Source organism: Mya arenaria, chromosome 6, assembly GCF_026914265.1.
Source record: "Mya arenaria isolate MELC-2E11 chromosome 6, ASM2691426v1".
Taxonomy (NCBI): Eukaryota; Metazoa; Mollusca; class Bivalvia; order Myida; family Myidae; genus Mya; species Mya arenaria.
Genome location: NC_069127.1, coordinates 61,619,346 through 61,641,849, shown reverse-complemented (window position 1 = coordinate 61,641,849; position 22,504 = coordinate 61,619,346). Strand labels below are relative to the sequence as shown.

General features: G+C 34.9%; 1 long non-coding RNA gene across 2 annotated transcripts; it reads right to left on the bottom strand.

Moving 5' to 3' along the window:
* Nucleotides 1-163: 163 nt before the first annotated feature.
* On the bottom strand, nucleotides 164-21,973 carry LOC128237225 (uncharacterized). Of its 2 annotated transcripts, none has more exons than XR_008261533.1 (3): nucleotides 21,872-21,973; nucleotides 2,766-2,881; nucleotides 164-2,305 (listed from the first exon to the last, which is right to left on the bottom strand). It is a non-coding gene; the product is annotated as an uncharacterized LOC128237225 (long non-coding RNA). The 2 variants fall into 2 exon arrangements; XR_008261534.1 differs by lacking the exon at nucleotides 21,872-21,973 and adding an exon at nucleotides 12,225-12,288.
* Between the last annotated feature and the right edge of the window lie 531 nt (nucleotides 21,974-22,504).

Below are 22,504 nucleotides of genomic sequence, written 5' to 3'. Positions count from 1 at the left end.
ACATTTTAAATATTTTAATATGGACAATCATAGATCTCTACCTATGTCATGTGGAATAAAACAGTGATCACAGTAATTGCAGAAAACAACAAGCTTGGTCAGTTTTCATTACTACAAATTTATTGCAAATTTATAGAACATACAACATCTATTGAACCTAAAGGGAAATACAACGAGTTATTATTTATTAAGCTGCACCAGGAAATATTCACACTAAATTGCCAACATCTATTATTATATTCTGGAATATTTTTAAAAACAGGATTCTTTTTTTTTCTTATTGCATTATATTATATAAAAAAAGAAGTTTTAATTCAGACTGGTATGTTCACTTTCTATACTAAGAACACAAAGCATTTAACATCTGAGTAAAACAATAAATCATGATTATATAATGATAACAAAGATATGAAATAACCTAACATTCTATACATGTATATTACTTAAACACTGCTACATGTGCACATATATGCTTTTCAATTTTAACTGGGTTTTACATTTAATGAAATGCAATAAAATATACACTGACATAGGTTTTATCTTTTAGAGTAGTAAAGAAAAATTAAAAATGTCATTTTAAATAAATGATAACATCGAAATATTGTCTACTGTCTTCCTAAGTTATAAGACATAACACATCTCTGACAATCAAGCTGAACAAAAACCCAGATAGGAGAGAGGGAGGAGAAGGAGGGGGATGGCCCCAGACCCCCTCGAACATTGCTTACACACCATTTACAGCCGAGCCAAACCCATGTTTGACGATTCCCATGTAATCAATTATTAAGTTTTATAAACTCAAAAATCAGGGAGAAGAATTAGATTACTGCCTTTATAGTTTTTTAGTTATACTTTGAAATAGACGTATATTTTGTTAACCGAATTAGAATACCATGTTTGCCAAGCACTTAAGTTTTTCAATTTCATAGAAATAAAATATGCACACCATGAAAAAGCAAAATGTCAACTATTCAAAGTGCAGGAAATGTTTTGTTCTATAATATTTGCCTTTTAAATATGTATCCCAGCTCTTGACATTTTGGATATGATTTACGACTTTGACATCAGTTGCTGACCAAGTTTATTTTACATAACTCAAGTGCAACAAATACATGATAAAACAGATGCTTACTTTATAAGTAGCTTTCCATATAACAATGCGTTCAGGATTTTGATATGATATTTGTATGAACTTTTTTTTATTAATTTGTATGACATTGTGTTAAAATAGTAATAGGTACTAACCTATGGTCATCACATATTGTTAACTTTATAAAGGCTAACATATTTATTATAATATAAAACACCAAAATGTTCGTTCTTGGTAAAATTACTGTTGTTGTAAATGTAGTGTGTGTGTTCTTTTGTGGAATGAAAAATGAGAATATGTAAATACATAAGCCCATGTTAAATAATTGGTGTGAAACATGTTTTTAAACTATATTCTTTATTAAAGCTGCACTCTCACAGATTGACCGTTTCGATAACTTTTTATATTTTTTGTCTTAAAATCAGTAAGTTTTTGCGATTATGTCTGGAAACCAGATCGCAGGTTCCCATATTTACTGCTATATATGCAAAAAAAATCATTTTTCCTAAAGCATTTAAGTAACGCTTTTAGCCATAAAAGGTTGTTTTTTTAACGTAAATATGAAAACTATAACAGCCTTAGAATTAAAACACTATAATACTCATTTACAAAAGGTTTTTTTCTTTTCTTTAAACACGTTTTTAGATTCCTTCAGCAAATTATACACCCCCAAAAAATACCATATATTGTTTATAAATGAAGAGATGATTTTGTAATTTAAATTAAACAAGACATATTTGGGCATTTTTTTTCAGGAAAAAATATTAGAAGTTAATTTACTATTTTTAAAATTAAGCAATGATTGTTCAACAATTTTTCATACAATTGTTATCTATTTTCAAAAAAAGACACATAAAAATACAATACATAAATCAGAAAAAATAAACATTTCCTCTCAATTCAATAAACTATATTGAATTTTGTACATTATTATACAATCATTTATAAAAAAAATAATATAACATTAGGCATTCACATACTAATTCATACATTTCAGTGTTTCTAAAAACATATATTGCCGTCTTAGAGATTTTTCCATCTGATGTCCTCTGCAGCAGCCTCTACTCTCAGTGACCCTGGCCTTTCATAGACCATGACCTCTCATCAACCTTTGACATTTTCATGACCTTGGATTTACCAAGGCAACAGTGGAGTCCTTGTACTTGATAACAATGTTGTCGAGAACCCTCAGTTTAAGGTCAAGGTTGACCACATCTGAAAAATAACACAATAATTACAATCAAAAGTACACTGAAAGCGGATGCCAACACTTATACTTTTCTGAGCTTTAACCAACAGGCATAACTCCACAATTATCAAAACTAGAGTTATATGCCTTGTTACACTTATGCATTATTGCCATTCTGAAACTATTTGTTTTTTTCAAATATTAATCTTTTTATATGATGCTGGAGACTTTGCTGCAATCATGCACGGCACCATCGACAACTGAGGCTAAAACAGTGACTTTCTTCGAAAAAGAAACATGCTAAAAATAAATTTGATGACAATAGTGATAAAGTTCCTTATCTTTCAATGAATTCTGCATTGGTAATCTTCCATTATCCAAGTTTCAGGAAATCCCTTAAGGAGTCTAGTGATATGGAGCTGACATGAAATCTATGGATAGAACCTTTGACCTTGAACTGTGACTTTTGACCTTATGCAAGCGCACCTGAAATGTGGGTTTTGCATATCATCTCGATGTGGTGCACGATGTGGTGCACATTTGACCCAAGTTTCGTGAAAATCCTTCAAAGGGTTTAGGAGAAAAGGTGTGTACACAAAAGTCTGAAAAACAAACAGACAGACAGAATCAGATGGATAGACAGACAGACATCCATCCTTAATTGTTAAAACAATATGTCTCCCCATGCAAAGCATACAAACAAATTAGTTTTAAAATCCAGTTCTGCTGTATTGAAATGAAATTTCAAATTCTCACACATAGAAGTATATTTTGGCTGTATCATTCCAATAAAACTTAATTGAAATTGGATTTGAAGCCCACTGTCAAATTTTCATTACCTCTTGAAGATTTTACTGCCCAATAAATAAGTTTGTGAAGCAACATTACCATTATTTTAAAGCATTGAAAAGTTTCCATGTATTTCCGTCAAAAAATATATTGGAATAGGAACAGGGGTTTTCGTTTTTTAAGTGGCAATACCCTGGTAAATAAATACACACTTGAAATCAATATTTCTGAGATGATAACTTTTTGTTGTCTCTGAAGGTCAGGGAAACAAATTTACCTTTAAGGTCAAATATTGACAGTTAATATTTTATTATTTATGATTTTTTTATATTATGAATATGGATACATAATAAGAGAACCACAAGTGGACGCTTTTACTACTGTTTACAAATGCAATTTTGTACTCATTTCAAGTCTTTAAAGCACTGACTGATCATGGCTTCAAGTCCCCTCAAATCCGACAAGTGAATTTCAAACCAAGTACAACATCTATAGCCTATATTGTTTAACTTCTCACATCGAAGGAAACCGACTGCAAGCATTCATACATATACAACTTGCATTTGTTTCACAACAACTAAAGCTTTAAAATACACTCACAAAGATGAGAAGTTTACAGATGAATCTCTATGAAATGCCAAAAAATTACTGGTTAAAACTCCTTTTTTGTATGTATAAATTATTTTTTCCTTGCAATATGACATTGTGAATGTGATTTTATTGACAGATTGATGATACTAGTATGCTTTGCTAAGTTTGATTGCAAACAGCGAGTGGTAAAGTCCGTTTTTTTTTCAGTGGATCAAGGCACATAACTGGCAAACTTCTTAATCCAGAGTTATGGTAACTTATCACACTATATGGTTGTCTGGTTAGCCCAGTTGTTAGAACACTTGCTTCTCACCAAGACGACCAAGGTTCGATTCCCAGCCTGTGAGTTTGGTCGGGACGAGTGGGTTTTCTCCGAGTTCCCCGGTTTCTCCTACATCACAAGACCATAGTCTCGCGCAACATCATGCCAACAAGAGTGACTTAATATAAGTTTTCTGTCTTCACAATTGATGCAAAATAAATAAAGTTTAATCTATACATGTGAACATTGACAAAGTAAAGTGGAGTTAACTTCTATTGTCTATGATAAGTTTGAAACAAGAATGAATTTTTTGCACAAAGTCATTATCATCATCATTTATCACCCTCACCAAGGCTACATGTATGTTATATTTCATGCAAAGCAAAGAAATATCAGTAGGATTAAAGTTAACTTCCCACTAGCATGACCAAACAATATTTACCTTGGTAATTTTACTGTAACGTCAAATCCTAGAGCCGCCCCTGATTATGATTAATAATTCTGTAGATGACTGTATCTTATTTGAGAAAAACATAAATAAGCAATAAATCATCAATGTTTTAAATCTATTTGGTATAACCTACAGTCCTTTATTGCCATTCACAGGGGTTGCAAGGTCAAATTTAATTAGCTCAACATGGATTATATTAGCATACAAAATGAATCATGTCTTATATTTACATAAAGGCATTTTAAATAGTACCAGCCGATTGTCGACATGAAGTGATTTAAATCTGGATAAAATTTGAATAGCGTTTTGTTTCTTAATGAAGTTATTCATAGGAAGTGGGAAGCATGCACTTACTTAATTGATGAGTATCACTTAGTCAGTAATAATGTATACTAAAATGAGGTCTGACTCAAGTCATTTATTAGGTATTAATATTATAAGTAATGAAATCTTATTTTATATTCTAAATCTTCTTTCTATACATTTACCGTACATAAGTTTTTCATAATTGTAAGAAAATATCCTTTTTACTGAATGAAGTATATGTATCGTCATTCCATATTAATACATTTTTATCCTTTTTACTGAATGAAGTATATGTATCACCATTCCATATTAATACATTTTTAACTTATTAGGTTGGTTTTTTTTACAAGACCTTCAAAACTATAAGTACATCTTTTAAACCTGGAAAAAATCTTATAATCAACTTCATTTAAAAACTAAAAGGAATAATTAAACTAACATTTGGGCAGTTCAATTAAAAACTTTCTACCAATGTATAGTTTTCAAGTGATGGGTCATCACCAATTATATGCTCAAGGGTCATCCTAAATGGGGCCATAAACTTCAATGAGCCATAAACTTGATATCAAGATTAGGGGCCAAAATAGGAAGTCACCACTGAGATAATAACAGCCAATGCATTATCATTTTACAATCTTGGAGGTTTTAAAATATGTAATTTAATATCTATCTGTTTAGAAACTTAAAACTTCTCAGACAGGAAAATCTGCATACATTAGGAATTATCAAACTATAATTTCCAAATACTCCTAAAATAAATGGTAGATAAATGCCAAAACAGCTTCTTTATCAAAATCATGAAGGATTTATAATATATAATATCTATCATTTATTTTTCATTGTTTACAAGATGTGGAAATGAGTTTCAGCCAAGGTTAAAGTTTTTGCAGCTGAAGGTTTCGCAACACCAACCCTTTGATTATAATAAAAACACTTATTGATGCATAATTTAAAAAACTGACAAGCCGAACATGAAACAGTTATAAACTTGTTTTATAGCAATTAAGTTTTATATGTAACACTCATGAGAAAATGATGTAACATGTAATTCCCTGTAATATGTCAAAATATGTCAAATATTGAGCTTTAGGTATTTTATTGTTAAGACCCTGTGGGTGTAAATCTGTTTGAACTAATTTGCACAGAGTTACCACAATATTTTCCTCTCCATCTTTCCAAGGCAAAAATAAACATGACCTTATTGAACGTTCAAAATTGGTAAAACTTGATATTGTAAGATATTAAATACATTTGCAATCCTGCAATAGGTAAAAGTGGGCATGCCTTACCTCCCCCTTCAAAGATAGCATTTATTTATTTATTAGATATAATGATGTCTATTTATTCATGTAATTTATTGCTCTTTTTGATGAAATATCATTGTAAGAAGTGGAATAAGATATTAAAGATAATTTTTAATGTCAATATTTATGCACCAATATTGCATTAATCCCATCAACACCTCATTATAATGATATCCACACTTAATTACATCTATCAAGCTAATTAAGACTGAATAATGCCTGTGAATCCCCAAATGAACTGCGCCCTATGTACTCTCAAAGCAATTCAAGGTTATCTGAGAGAGATAATATCAATCCAAATGGATAAAAGTAAAAATGTTTTAAGTGATACAAGATGAAGGAGTTAGTTAGAGCCTTTTAACTTTCCTCAATCATATGCAGCAGTTGTAATCAATCATTGACTGCAGACAGCCTATCAGGGCTTATCAGTCAAAGGCAATATACACAGGTTAACCTGCCCCCATGAGTAGATAAGTGTGCACAATTCTGTGATGTATTAGTGGTTTATGTAATGTTATTAGCTGTTTATTTGAATGTAGCTTTGATTCAGTTTATAATTAGGTAATTTTTGTTAATTAAAGCTTGAAGAATGATCAATGTTTTAAGGAGTCATTCGCGTCAGATTGGCAATTAAGTAAACATGTTAATTAAACTCTATGAAAACTTAGCGCAAATACTTAATTGCTCAAAATGCTTAACGATGTTAACAACTTTAATATATTTCGAGAGTGAATAGTTGCTTGTGTATAATTCCTTAAAAAACTTAAAAAACTAAGAGCCCCAATTTCCAATTGTCTTAGAACATTATATTTGCCAAAGCATGAACAGATAGATCATAATTATATGCATAACAGTTTGGCAAGATAGATGGTATCATTTTTTGTCAATATAAGTTATAATTGTCTATAATTTTCGTAACTCATGGTTAAATACTTTCTGCTTGTGATATTGGTTTGAAACCAAGCCAGCAAATTTCCTGCATTAGCTCAATGACATAACCAAGTTTGTTTTTTACAGATATACACAGTTTCCACATAGCACAAAATACTGCAATAATAATGGAAGTCATTAGTTACTGCGCAAGTTGAATTATCTCAAAATTGATGGTTGTGGGAGGAGAAACTGTTTTGTTACATGTTGTCAGGGACAACGTTCAATAACTAGTGTGTAATAGTGTTGTTATTTATCGACATGCTATGTATTACATGGTTAAACATTGACGTTGAATGGAAACGAAGGAAATCCAGAGACATGGTATATTTAACTTCTGGAAAATCTTCACTTTTTTTCCGGAAAGAATTGAATTCTTATTTGATAAGAAAAATAAATTTATTACAATACATATATTCACTGCCATTTATCTCAATAAAATGTGTAAGATTTTTTGAGATCTAACGGATTTTTATTTATTTATTATGAGTGCTCTTTTTCTAACCAATTTTGAGCTATTTTTAAAGGAAACTATCAATCAGTTAGAAAAAAATAAAAGAAGCAACAGATTTTACATTTTAACATATGTACTTGGTCCTCACTTTTCTTCATTTTATATAAATACTATCAATGCCCCCCCCCCCCCCCCCCTACATCAAACAAATGTAACATTAGTAAAATCTCACGCAACATAAGAAAACTATCAATCAGTTAGAAAAAAATAAAAGAAGCAACAGATTTTGCATTTTAACATATGTACTTGGTCCTCACTTTTCTTCATTTTATATAAATACTATCAATGCCCCCCCCCTCCCCCCCCCCCCTACATCAAACAAATGTAACATTAGTAAAATCTCACGCAACATAAGAAACCAGGACCCTGAATGCACTATATAATCTGCAAGATTAATTCTAAACATTAAATCATCCAAACATCCAAACAACTCTCTTGTCATAACAGAACTCATAACTTAAAGCACTTTATTTCCATTACTCCTCTGACAACAAAAATACTTCAAGAAAAGCAAAACCCAAGTAACACTCAATCCCTTCGGAGTCTGCTACAGCATTTAAACACTTACTCCTAAAAATTCAAATACACAGAAAAATAACCTAAAAGTCCCACAAATGATTACAAGATACATCTTTCTAGTGCTAAAAGCTTTAAACCCGAAGTCATTGAGGGATGCCATAGGGATGCCATAGCTTCCTGAACAAAGACGGAGAGGACTAAAGCTCTGGAAGCCAAACATTGCTGCCATTCCTAAGGGGCGTTGTTGGCGTTGTTCACATTCCTGACAGGGAAATGAACCCCAGAACCCAGCTGTGGAATGCTTGTTCACAGGGAGTTTGCAATTACAGGCTGATAATTAACTCAGAATTCTGGAACCTGTAAACTTGGTGAAAAGGGGTAATAGGTTCTCTAGGAAATCTTGTTTTCAAAGGTAAAATGTCTAATCAAATATTAGAAAATATAAGGTCCTTATGCAAGACTTTGTAAGTTGGTATACCATGTGGGGGAACATTTTTTCACTCCACTGTCATTCTTTAATATGCTATGTTATTTATATGAAATTTGATAAGAAAAAAATGTCCTATATCGTTCACCTGAAACAGCAGATTTAGTAGAACTTATCAATAATATTGACAAAATATTTTACTTTTTTATGGCTTAAATTAACATAAATAGTAGTGATGTAAACCATTTTAGGAATGATGCTCTTCGGCTCCAAAACCAGTTGTAGAAAATACTTGTTCCCTTCCCTGCCCGAAGCCTGCAGCTGTGGCCCATGCCAGCATCTTGCTCATCACAAAACTGCTATTAAAATATATTTGGTAGGGAACGAAATGATTTCAGAAATGTTGCTCTTGGTCTCCAAAACGGGTTACAAAATAAGCAGAACTTGTTCTTAGTTATTCTTGTCTCGGGCCTGGATAAAGAGACAATTATATTGTTTCAAACTTGTTCCTAAATTAATTACAGTCTTTTTATTTCATTCACCAAGTTTTTTTCTACCTTATGAAATTCATTTGCTTCAAAATTGCATCTCACCATTCAAGTAGTTTGTTTCCCAAATTAGTTATGCAAATGATCTGAATAGGACCAGTATTTAAACAACAATATCACACTTTTCCTCTAAACTTCATTTGACCAAATTTCACCTGCCTTCTTCATTTCCAAAAAGCAGGAAGTTCATGAAAGGAAACACCTAGAATTGCCTTCAGTTGACATCTTTTTTCTAATTTAATTTGCCATGGGAAATACATAAATCTCTAACTAACCATATTGGTCGACATTGGCAGACATTTAGCCTGGTTAACTTACACCAATTGTTACAAATTAGATCAAATTTCACTGACCAATTGTCCGCCCCCTAAACTTGACATGTATAAACACACAATGGTAAAGGACACTAAAATTGAGCAAAAGATACCATTTTATTGCACTAAATAACAAAGTTGCCGCTACATTTGTGTCACCTGAAGCGTTAAAGTCGCAAACCGACCATTGTTTGCAAGTGACAATCGCAACAAAATCTTTTAAAATGCTGGGGAAACCTTTGAATACTTGCCTCAATAAATTTTAAAACAAATTCATCAATGACAATAAATAAGGTAATAAAAATCTACTTTATATTCAATCCATTCTCACACTTGTAAACATTAACCTGTCATTTTAAGCTTTTCCATATTGATAAGCTTCAAATAAACAACAATTAATCATTTTTTATTTGCATCTTTCAATTTCCCTCATCATTAATCGGTTGAGTTTTACTTCAATTTTATTCTATATCTTTATATTTTATAAGACCATGAGACTAGATACTAGTAAGTCTGATAACATAATTCGAAGCTGAAGCTGGATTCTGGCTGAAACTGAAGGAACATTTGGGACGCTTGGGGGAGGGGCAGTTACACCCTCAAAGTCGTTAGTTTAAGAACCATTTATACATGTATTATATTTCCTAAAAGCATTTTCAATAGACTCTGAAAATAACACTTTCCATGTGTCTATAATTATTTGTTTTCAGATGGAAAAACAAAAGAATTAAACAGCCAACCCAAGTCTAGACTAGGAAACTGCAATGCACAATTAAATTAGCATCACTTGAAAGCTTTTTCATTTCCAAGACATTAGCTCCCAGAACATAAAGATGTTCATACAGGTAGTTGGAATTATTAGATGAGAGAAATGTCATTTCATGATTTATTGTTATTAGTTGGTGATGTTTTTCTTTCTGTTGAAAAAAATAAAGGTAAAATCACTCGCAGTGTCTTCTTAAACAAGTAAAATATTAAAGTAGTCTAACAATTATTGGTGTTATTTCTTATTTCCAATGTACAGTTTGGGTAATGCTAATATATATGCTTCCTTCTTCAAATTAGACCAGATTTCTTAAGCAGCACCCTCACAGATTGCCCGTTTTGACAATTTTTTATTTTTGTCTCATGGAATTAGCCAATAATTGCTGAAATGTCTGGAAACCAGTGATATAAGACGACTGAAAAAAGATCAAATAACATATTCCATATTTACGCTCAAAAAATGATGTTTTATGTTAAAAAACTCATTTGTCATAAAGCGTTAGTAACGCTTTTAGTCATTAAAAGTTAATTTTCCAACGTTAATATGAAAAACTTAGATCTGACATTTACCCCCCCCCCCCCCCCAAAAAAAAAATGGCTTATTCTAGAGTTTCTTTTATAAATTGTCAAATTGGTCAGTCTGTGAGAGTGCAGTTTTAAGCAAAACATATTAAGTTAAGTCAATCTTTGAGACAGTGCAGCTTTAAACAAAAAAATATTTAGTAGTATAAATTATTATATACTTATAAATTATAATTTCTTTGATTTTTCTAGTTAACTTTAAAGCACCAAAATTTATATCAAAGGGACTTGCTGATGTTTTTGGACCTATTTTTTTCTTCACAGAAAATGCATCTGAAAACACTGATATTAGAATTATTTTCCTCTTTGATACAGAAATTGTACCCCAAAAAATACAATATTTTTTTTTTTAAAAACCCACCTGCTTTTAGTGGGGACCAAACCAACGCACAGTGTAGAAATTTTAAAAAAACTGGCAATGAAACTGCTTATCCGCGAGGACTCTAACATAAATTGAGGGATAATTTAACTTTCAACCCTTTGTTGAAAAGCGCTAATGCTATTCAAAATCATTGACATCAAAGGCAATATTTGAGCATATATCAACATTTGTTAAAGGGTTCCAGTCTTCAGTATTTTAATTTTAACAAGCCTAATGATTTGCCACACTCTATTTCAGTCAATAAAAAAGTGCATTTTACAAAACATGAGCGAGTCTCTTTTATTAATTTTGAAAGCATGTTTACACAATCTATAATTAGATCCCTTGCATCATTGATAAAATATTCAATTAGAAGTCATCAGCTGATTTTCATTTTGAAGGAACAAGACAGATTATAGGGCCCTTTTCTTGCCCCTCTTGTCATAAATGTCATGTTATTTCCCTAAACATGCCTATCAGGGGTCATTTTCTGACAGGCCTTGTTTGATTGGTCAACAGTGGTCAAAGCTGACCCCTACTGACCCCTACTGTTTGAAGACCAAAGGTGTCAATTTTGTATGTTTGGTGCAAGAAGAGAACATCTCCTTATTCAATCATGGGAAGATAATATAACAGAAACATCTGCAAACACTTTCAGTTTCTTAAATTTCCTGTCATCAATACAAAGAGGGTGGTGATTAGCAGGCTTAAAGGTTAGATTACAGCAAAAATGTCAAAGTCACAGCCAGATATCATCCTAATTGTCAAAACACTCAAACAAACATGGCTTCTTTATTCAGAAGGACAGTAGCAATATTCTCCCCAAGACCTTAAAAAAATACATTTGGTTCAGGTGCTGACTGCACTGTTTTTATACAGTAGCCAAAAATATTTATACTGTTTATTTTATTTTTTTAAGCGTTTGTTTTAATATGTATTTTGATAAGAGGGAGAAATCCATTCAGACTTTTTTGAGGTTTTATTCGGGCATAATGATATTTTTGGATACATCTATAAACTGATTATATATAACTTTAATGTAATCAAAACGAATAGGAATATTTTTAATGAATTTCTAAATGTCATTAGGTGATTTCTTTACACCTTCATTCAATTTTGAACAACATGAAACAGGTATAAATCATCAAAATAAATCATTGTTGGTAATTAAAATATGATTTGTCTTACCGAACAAATCCCAAGTAAACAAACTTCAAACTGTATTAAAAAAACAATCTTATTAATAACCTTAGTCGAGTTCGACAAAATCAATGAATCATACTCAGGCTCAGTTCCAGGTTTTTGCGCTTAACGGGGCACTGTTTAGAGGCGTAACTTTGGACGACTGCGCCTCCTCACCCTAAAAATGGAAAATTATGAGGTAAGGGACATCTTCTGTCCTTCGCCATGCATGGTCTCAAACCCATTATAGCCAGAAAACTAGCACCATGCTCAAACAAAATGAGCCACTGGATTTTACCCCCCCCCCCCCACACACACACACTACACTCTTCCCCCCATTAATCTTTCAGCAAATCCAGGCAATCTTGTCTAATACTTCTGTCACCTGAAAAGTAAACCTGCAAGGAAAGGTGAACTTGATGTGGGGATCAAAGCCACAACCACCTGAACACTACATTGTAGCTCACGTCTAGCTTCCGGGCAGCGTTTTCACAGCCACACTCACTGCGACCATAGGTGTCAGTTATGTTGACAGGACTCCCATCCCCCACCCCCCAAAAAAATCATAATCAACAAATAAATAAAAAAAAATAGTAAAAGACCAGAAGTTTGGAATACGATCATTTATTGCAGACCTACATATCAACCAGGAAGTTTTTATCAATAAATACTATGTAATAATAATAATATGTCTCGATTTTGTTCCGTTTTTTTGTTGTTGTTTTTTGGGGGGGGGCCTGGCCATATGGTGGGTCTTGTCAACGTAACTGCCGCTTGTGACTGTGACAATGTTTATTTTTTTATTTTGGCGCCATTCCTTTCGGTAGTGGCAGACCCGCCATAAAGGATAATGTAGCTAAAGAACTTCAGCGAACACGTTATATATTACCTTTTTGGATGTGTTAATGTGTTGTAAACATCAAAAAAAATATCAACATTAAAGTTATGGAAGCCAGAACTAAGGAGAATGTAAATAATTTTTACATAAACATAGCTCATAGTGTCTATTTTATCATGCAAAATAAAAATACATTTCTTAAATCTCTATGAGTATATTAGTTCTATCTGGGACTAGTGGGAGTAGGACATTAATGGCCCCAGATGCTATAGATGTATAAACTCAAACGCTTCCGCGTTGTGAACTTTGGCAGCAGTAAGATGTTTACGTCCTTTGTTATTACTAAAACCCGTACGCTTTACCGTACCGGTGACATGCCTGCAACTCTGCAAACAAAAATATTGCAAATATTAAGAATGGAATCCAAGGATTCATTTTTACGTGTACTTTGGCGTCCCATTTTGAGAGGAGAACATGCCCTTGTTTGACTCGAAACCACAACCTATTGGATGAGCAATTCGTTGTCAAACCATTTTGTATTAATGCTAAAATGCGCCAAAATTGGATTTATTATTGATAAAGAAATTCGGATCCCTGAGTCAAGCAATGCTTAAACGTTTCATGAAAATTTATGACGGTTTGGAATAAAATAACAAGCCACATATTTTGACTGGCCATTTAACATGTCTATAAACCAACCGTAAACTTTCACCCTAATATTTGGCTTTAAGAAAACGATTATACCATGGAAAGTTCATACTATGAAACAATCACGCTAAATCATAAGCTTGATTTCATACACTGATTATCATAATTAAACTCATGGAATAGAACTTAAATGAACTCGTGTTTTCAAAATCTCTAGACTGTTTTATGCCTTCATTAAGTTTACTCCAGTTTCCATTAACAATGTCAGAAATTTTACAAAATTTATAAGTAGAGCAAAGTGCAGTTAGTGTCTGTCTGTCTGTCTTTCTCTCTCTCTTTCTGTCTTGTCTGTCTGTCTGCCTGCCTGCCTGCCTGTTTGTCTGTCTGTCTGTCTGTGTGTCTCCACCCCACCCCACCCCGCCTTTGCCTTTTTGTTAACCCATCACACCTCATGTTTTTCTATTATCCATTAAAATGTACCAATTGATGAAAACAAACTATATTTTTTGTCTAACATAACGTACAAAGTTCAGCAAGTTTAATACCCTAAAACTTAAGCAGTAGGTCATTGTGTCAGGTTAATTGGGATTTTAAGTACACAACTGTAATAATGCCGATGGTCTTCAAGCGCGTTTTTGCTTCAAACTCTGTACTTTCTTTGTCCATTGATAACCCTTTTACCTGCAGATGCACATTATCATTATTAAATACTGCATCACATTTTATAGCATAATGATTATTCCTTTGCCGCGTGTTTTTACGCCGCATGACAGCAGCTTATGATTAAAGACCACCGCTTTAAATTAAGAGTCATGCTCTTAAAGTGGGTTCAATCACGATATTTTAAACTTTGTTGCAAGTGAGTTTATTTTACGTATTTCATGAACAACCACCAAACAGCAATTGGCACATAATTATTTGAATACAATATTGTAGACCCATATTCACTACAATTTGAAAAGTGCAATAAGGCTTTTTTTTCAAAAAAGACATTATGAATAATCAAGTTCTAATTCGAACCTGTGGTGATGTTTTATCATTGTAACACGAATCTGTTTCACATATCAATTCAATCGGAACTACTCGGCTAGTATCAAGATCTCGAAGCTTGCCGGAGATGGCCGAGTTGTTACGATTGATATCTATTGCACTGAATTTTACGCTACAGAACGTGAGCGAGTCCCTTTAAAGCTGCACTATCACAGCTTGAACGGGTTGACAACTGTTTTATTTTTTTTTGTCTTGGAACGAGCGAATTTTTGCGAAAATGCATGGAGACGAGTGATATTAGACTGCTGACAAAAAATCAGATCGCAGATTTACATGAAAAAATACATTTCAAAAATTGATGTTTTATGCATTTTCCTTGAAGCGCTGAAACGCTTTGAGACATATAAACCTTCATTTTCGAACAGAAATATGAAAATCTGCGATCTAATCTTTTGTCAGCAATCTTTTATCACTGGTTGTAAGATATTTACGCAAAAATAGGCTCATTCCAAGACAAAACAATAAAAACAGTTGTCAAAACGGCAAACTTGTGAGAGTGCAGCTTTAAAAGCGCGCACTATAGGTTCATGCCAAAATTATTATTTTAAGTTTTAATGCATTATTATGTTTATCTTATTTGACTTTAATAATCAAAAGCAAAAAACGCATATGACTTGAGTACAGATAAAAATATATATTAGCGATATTTTGGCGCCTTTTAACTGGATAGTTGTGGCCACGTAACGATTAATTAAAAAGATCTCCTTTCTTAAAGCTTTTTTTACACACTATTTATAATAATAATAATAATAATAATAATAATAATAATAATAATAATAAAAATAATAATAATAATAATAATAATAATAATAATAAAAATAAAAATAATAATAATAATAATAATAATAATAATAATAATAATAATAATAATAGTAGTAGTAGTAGTAGTAGTAGTGGTGGTGGTGGTGGTGGTGGTGGTGGTAATAATAATAATAATAATAATAATAATAATAATAATAATAATAATAATAATAATATATTATTATTATTATTATCATTAAAGACAAATGAGTTATACTTGAAAATGCATCAAAATTAACTTTTCTTTAAATATTAACCTATATTGTGCGCCCTTAGATCCAGGCTGTTGTACTTTTACATAAGTGCACTCGTTTGTAAATTATGTACGTAAGATGCCATCTTTTTAGTTAAATATAAAGTCTTCATAAACAACAAGTTTAGAACATTTTGTCTCATATCTGTCAAATCAGTGCAATGAATTCATAGAAAATTGCATCTAAGTTTTACCATTGTAAACATAAAATATTCAAAACTTGCATATTAGATTAAGATTACATTCTCAAAGCAATTTTAAATTCATTTACAACTTTTAAAACATTTTTTTGCTGAAAATATTCAAAATCAAAATACTATGTCACCGAGTAAAATACCCAAGAATTTTTCATAAGATGACACTCGTGTTATCTGTAGCTTTTCATAGCAACGCAGGAATTTGATTTCTTATCCATAGATATGAAGGTACGGTGTTTGTGCGTCTATATGATAATGGAATCTTAGTGTCATTTATTATATTCTCCAGGGTTTTCAGTCCGTAGTGATAAATTATGTAAATAATGAGAAATCCTTTGTTTTTACTATCATAATTTTAGGATACCGGATGAATTATATCTGAATTAAATCTTCCATGAGAAGAAACCTTAAGAAGAACAGTTATCTGAAGATTGTATCAAGCGGATGCTAAACCACTGTCTGTTGTTGTTTTCCAGTCGAAAAGGGGCATACCTTACTAGCAGATTCAGGGGGTGGTTCGCCCCGGACCCTCCGGCGCCCCACCCCCCTCCCAACCTCCTTTAATTTTCCAAATGAACCTCTTATATCAATATGATATGGGAATTATGCATAAATCACACCACAATTGGTCAAATTGTTCTTTGGTGGAAGACCCCAAACCGTTCTTGACATGTTTACGGCCAATTTTGTGGGTTTCCGGCTTTAGGGTGCGCATGGCGCATGGTGCGCCCATAAAGATCAACCTTTATCGTCAAATCATGAATCCGCCCCAGTACGTAAACAATTACATGTGTATTACTAGCATGTATGTACTAAGTTGCATTAACACATCTTAAATCGGTTAATGAGTTACTGCCAACATTAACGTTTTTGCAGCAACAGCAACGTCACCTGACTATTTTTCTTGAAAACAGCCAGGCTAATAATTATTCTAGCCCTTTGTTGTTGTTGTTGTTGAACCATTGTAATAATATATTAAATGTGGCACACACTGCTGCAGATCAAGAGAGCTATTAACCAAATTCACTAACATCTTTATTACATTTTAATGACATTATTTTAATAGATGGGTGCTCATAATAAGAACACTGTATTTAATGTAAACGGCATTTCATTTTAATATGGGACTTATTCATTATGTGCACTTTGAATTAAATTCTTCATTATCACAATGACAAAAGCTTAAAACATACAAAAATAGTATTAACTATTTGCATATATACACATTCACAGACTTTTTTTAATCCTTACAAATTAAAACACGCACACAACTCAAGCAAATTTACAACATTGAGACACCACCCCTGCTTTCAACAAAGGTGCAGGTAACTTTGGCGATTTGGTTCCTCGCTCTGCAATGCAACAGGGATACACAAAAAAAAAGTTTGCTAACGTTAGCTAACGTGAGCGACTGTTAGCTTTAACTGCACTCAGGATAGATACCAAGTTTACAAACGAGAAAAGGAGATTTTATCAGAACAGAAAACGCTCAATGCTCCCGATCTCGCCTCGATACTTGAAGATTTATCGGAAGACACTCTTGGGATGTTATCATCTAGTAGGCTCGGCAGGTTTACGCAATTATCAACATAACCAGATAAACACGTCGTTCTCCACAATCTACGATTAGGCATTGTTGTTGTCGTTTTTTTTTTTCTTTCAGTTAAGTGATCAGACAACTAATTGCAGAACTGTGCATATTTTTTTTCTTTCAAAAAAAACGATAAATTAATAAGGTTTTAATAAATACCTCAAACCTTTATCGAATTCAGAAGATTAATCTAAAATTCTATTTCTTTAAGCCAGTAGAATACTTTGTATAATGCACTTTTGGATCTTTAATTTTTTCGTTGCTTTATATTTTTTATCAGACAGACTAGACAGGTAGACGGACGGACGGACATACATAGGTGGTTATTGTCGTAAACGTGTAAGTAACAGTTTATCACTTTTTAAGAGTCACGGATCAGGCACAGCGTTTTCTATTACAAACACAATTTATTACTCAGAAAGGGAGACAACCGCTCAGAACTACCTGATACCTTTAAATGTAATCGTTTTTCTTTACGTTTTGCAAGATTTGTCACAGAAATGACCCCTAGGTCATCGGGGTCACGGACATTTGTGACTGTGGGAAAATATCATATCTCAATAACAAGTGGTCAATTTATTTTATGAGACATATCTCAAATTTGTGGACTGAAATTGATCCTTTCTGACTGATATAGTTTTTTTGCACATATGCTGATGTCAACATGTTTACCACAACTCTAACCATCCCGATATCATTGTTTATACACACATGTATAATGCAGAATAACTCGGACAAAAGCATATTGTGGATTACAACACCTACAGATGCTCATATAAAGACAAAATTCAATAAGGCTTTGTCCTTGGAAAACTGAATAAGAAGCTTACACTTAAATAAGCACATATCACTTCGTCATCTTAAGTGACACTCTTGTCTTAAACACTCATTTTGAAGTATCGGAAATACCAAGCCATCTATCTATGGAAGTACATACCATTTCCACTTGAAATGTTGTACATCATAACATAATCAGGGGTCATCTTGAAAAAGAATATAAGTGTTCACTTGTATATAACTTATTGATGAGTTTGTATGACAAATTAAGATTGGTAAGATTAATTGTGTTTTAATAAACAATGTGTGTATTATATGCAGAAACATATTCACTAAAGTTAATTTCAATATATGTATATAAAACTATATATGTATCTTAGTAGAGAGGGAGACACCAACAAGTATACCACTAGATCACTTTCAGTCATAAACATACGGGTGGTGAGAGGTGGACACCTATACCACTAGCCCTCCCTAATACACAACCTCTTTGGAGAGAGATAGGCACCCATGACACTAGACCACTCTCAGCCACAAACTTACAGGTGGTGAGAGGTGGACACCTATACCACTAGACCACCCTCATACATAACCCCTTTGGAGAGAAATGGGCACATATGCCACTAGAACCTTCTCACTCACAACCTCTTAGGTGAGAGATGGACACATATACCACTAGACCACTCTCAGTCAAAACCTCTTGGGTGAGAGGTCAACACCTATACCACTAGACCGCTAACAGGCACAACCTCTTGGGTGAGAGGTGAACACATATACAACTAGACCACTCTCGTACACAACCTCTTGGGTGAGAGGTGAACACTTATACCACTAGACCGCTTACAGGCACGACCTATTGGGCGAGAGGTGAACACCTATACCATTAGACCGCTAACAGGCACAACCTCTTGGGTGAGTGGTGAACACCTATACCACTAGACCGCTAACAGGCACAATCTCTTGAGTGAGAGGGGAACACATATACCACTAGACCGCTTACAGGCACAACTTCTTGAGTGAGAGGTGAACACCTATACCACTTAACAGCTAACAGGCACAACCTCTTGGGTGAGTGGCGAACACCTATACCACTAGACCGGTTACAGACACAACCTCTTGGGTGAGAGGTGAAAACATATACCACTAGACCGCTAACAGGCACAGCCTCTTGGGTGAGAGGTGAACACCTATACCTTTAGACCGCTAACAGGCACAACCTCTTGGGTGAGTGGTGAACACCTATACCACTAGACCGCTAACAGGCACAATCTCTTGAGTGAGAGGGGAACACATATACCACTAGACCGCTTACAGGCACAACTTCTTGAGTGAGAGGTGAACACCCATACCACTTAACAGCTAACAGGCACAACCTCTTGGGTGAGTGGCGAACACCTATACCACTAGACCGGTTACAGACACAACCTCTTGGGTGAGAGGTGAAAACATATACCACTAGATCGCTAACAGGCACAACCTCTTGGGTGAGAGGTGAACACCTATACCTTTAGACCGCTAACAGGCACAACCTCTTTGGTGAGAGGTGAACACCTATACCACTAGACCGCTAACAGGCACAACCTCTTGGGTGAGAGGTGAACACCTATACCACTAGACCACTCTCAGCAACAACCTCATGGGTGAGTGGTGAACACCTATACCACTAGACCGCTAACAGGCACAACTTCTTGGGTGAGAGGTGAACACCTATACCACTAGACCGCTAACAGGCACAACTTATTGGTGAGAGGTGGGCACATATACCACTAGACCGCTAACAGGCAAAACTTATTGGTGAGAGGTGGGCACATATACCACTAGACCGCTAACAGGCACAACTTCTTGGGTGAGAGGTGAACACCTATACCACTAGACCGCTAACAGGCACAACTTATTGGTGAGAGGTGGGCACATATACCACTAGACCGCTAACAGGCAAAACTGCTTGGGTGAGAGGTGAGCAACCTATACCACTGGACCACTCTCAGCCACAACCTCTTAGGTGACGGGAACACCTATACCACTAGACCGCTAACAGGCACAGCCTCTTGAATGAGAGGGGAACACCTATACCACTAGACCGCTAAAAGGCACAACTTATTGGGTGGGAGGTAAACACCTATACCACTAGAACACTCTCCGCAATAACCTCTGGGTGAGAGGAGAACACCTTGACCACTAGATCACTCTCAGCCACAACCTCTTGGGTGAGAGGTGAACACCTATACCGCTAGACCACTCTCAGCCACAACCTCTTGGGTGAGAGGGGAACACCTATACCCCTAGACCGCTAACAGGCACAACCTCTTGGGTGAGAGGTGAGCACCTATACCACTTGACCGCTAGCAGGCACAACCTCTTAGGTGAGAGGTGAACATCTATACCACTAGACCACTCTCAGCCACAACCACTTAGGTAAGAGGTGAACACCTATACCACTAGACTGCTAATAGGCACAGCCTCTTGTGTGAGAGGTGAAAACATATACCACTAGACTGCTAACAGGCACAACTTATTGGGTGAGAGGTGAACACCTATACCACTAAACCGCTAAAATGCAAAACTGCTTGGGTGAAAGGTAAACACCTATATCACTAGACCACTCTCATACTCAACCTCTTAGGTGAGAGTGAAAACCTATACCACTAGACCGCTAATAGGCACAACCTCTTGTGTGAGAGGGGAACACCTATACCATTAGACCACTCTCATACTCAACCTCTTAGGTGAGAGGTGGACACCTTTACCACTAGACCGCTAACAGGCACATCTTCTTGGGTGGGAGGTAAACACCTATATCACTAGACCACTCTCAGCAACAACCTCTGGGTGAGAGGTGAACACATATACCACTAGATCACTCTCAGCCACAACCTCTTGTGTGAGAGGTGAACACCTATACCACTAGACCGCTAACAGGTACAACCTCTTGGGTGAGAGGAGAACACTTTTACCACTAGATCACTCTCAGCCACAACCTCTTGGGTGAGAGGTGAACACCTATTCCACTAGATTACTCGCAGCCACAACCTCTTAGGTGAGAGGTGAACACCTATACCACTAGACCGCTAACAGGCACAACCTCTTGGGTGAGAGGTCAACACCTATACCACTAGACCCCTAAAAGGCACAACCTCTTGGGTGAGAGGTGAACACCTATATACCTAGACCGCTTACAGGCACAACCTCTTGGGTGAGAGGTGAACACCTATATCACTAGACCGCTTACAGGCACAACCTCTTGGGTGAATGGTGGTCATCTATACCACTAGACCGCTAACAAGCACAACCTCTTGGGTGAGAGGAGAACACCTATTCCACTAGATTACTCGCAGCCACAACCTCTTAGGTGAGAGGTGAACACCTATACCACTAGACCGCTAACAGGCACAACCTCTTGGGTGAGAGGTCAACACCTATACCACTAGACCCCTAAAAGGCACAACCTCTTGGGTGAGAGGTGAACACCTATATACCTAGACCGCTTACAGGCACAACCTCTTGGGTGAGAGGTGGACACTTTACCGCTAGACCTCTCTCTGCCACAACCTTTTTGGTGAGAGGCGGACAACTATACTACTTTCATTCTTACCATCTCAGTCTCGGTTTGAATGGATCTTTCACTGGCAGATTTGATTCATTTACCACTGTCACCATTGCAACCGCCTTAACTGCCTTTCAGTTTTCCTAGAATATTTAACAGATAATTAATGATCCACAAAGAACGGCACATAACTTCAAAAATCACAAAAATATCACAGCTCGTGTGCCAATTCCAAGGCGCATTCTATATTAAATTGCTACAGAGACAAATTGACATATTTGGAGAACCGCTTGTGTACCAATATCAATGCGAAGATGCCGCCAACGACGCTGCCACCAACAACGATATATTTCAGAGAAAATAGGAAACAGACGTGTAAATGTGATTCATAATGTATAATAACTGTCATCTTATTGGAGATTATACTTTGTATAAGCTAAATGTACTTTCTGGTTAAACCCTGGGTGATAGATGTGGAAACTGTATTATGGCACATATAACAGACCCATGTGGCATATTATAACAGACCCCTTATGAAATAGCAGGTATACACCGCGGAAGTGGAATGCTTTAGAGTATTAGAGCAAAGACTTAACACAAACAAAATCGCTATAATGTAAGTTGGAAACCATGTTGAGGCATTAAGAAAGAAGTCAACTTGTAGGTCCATCAGCAGATATA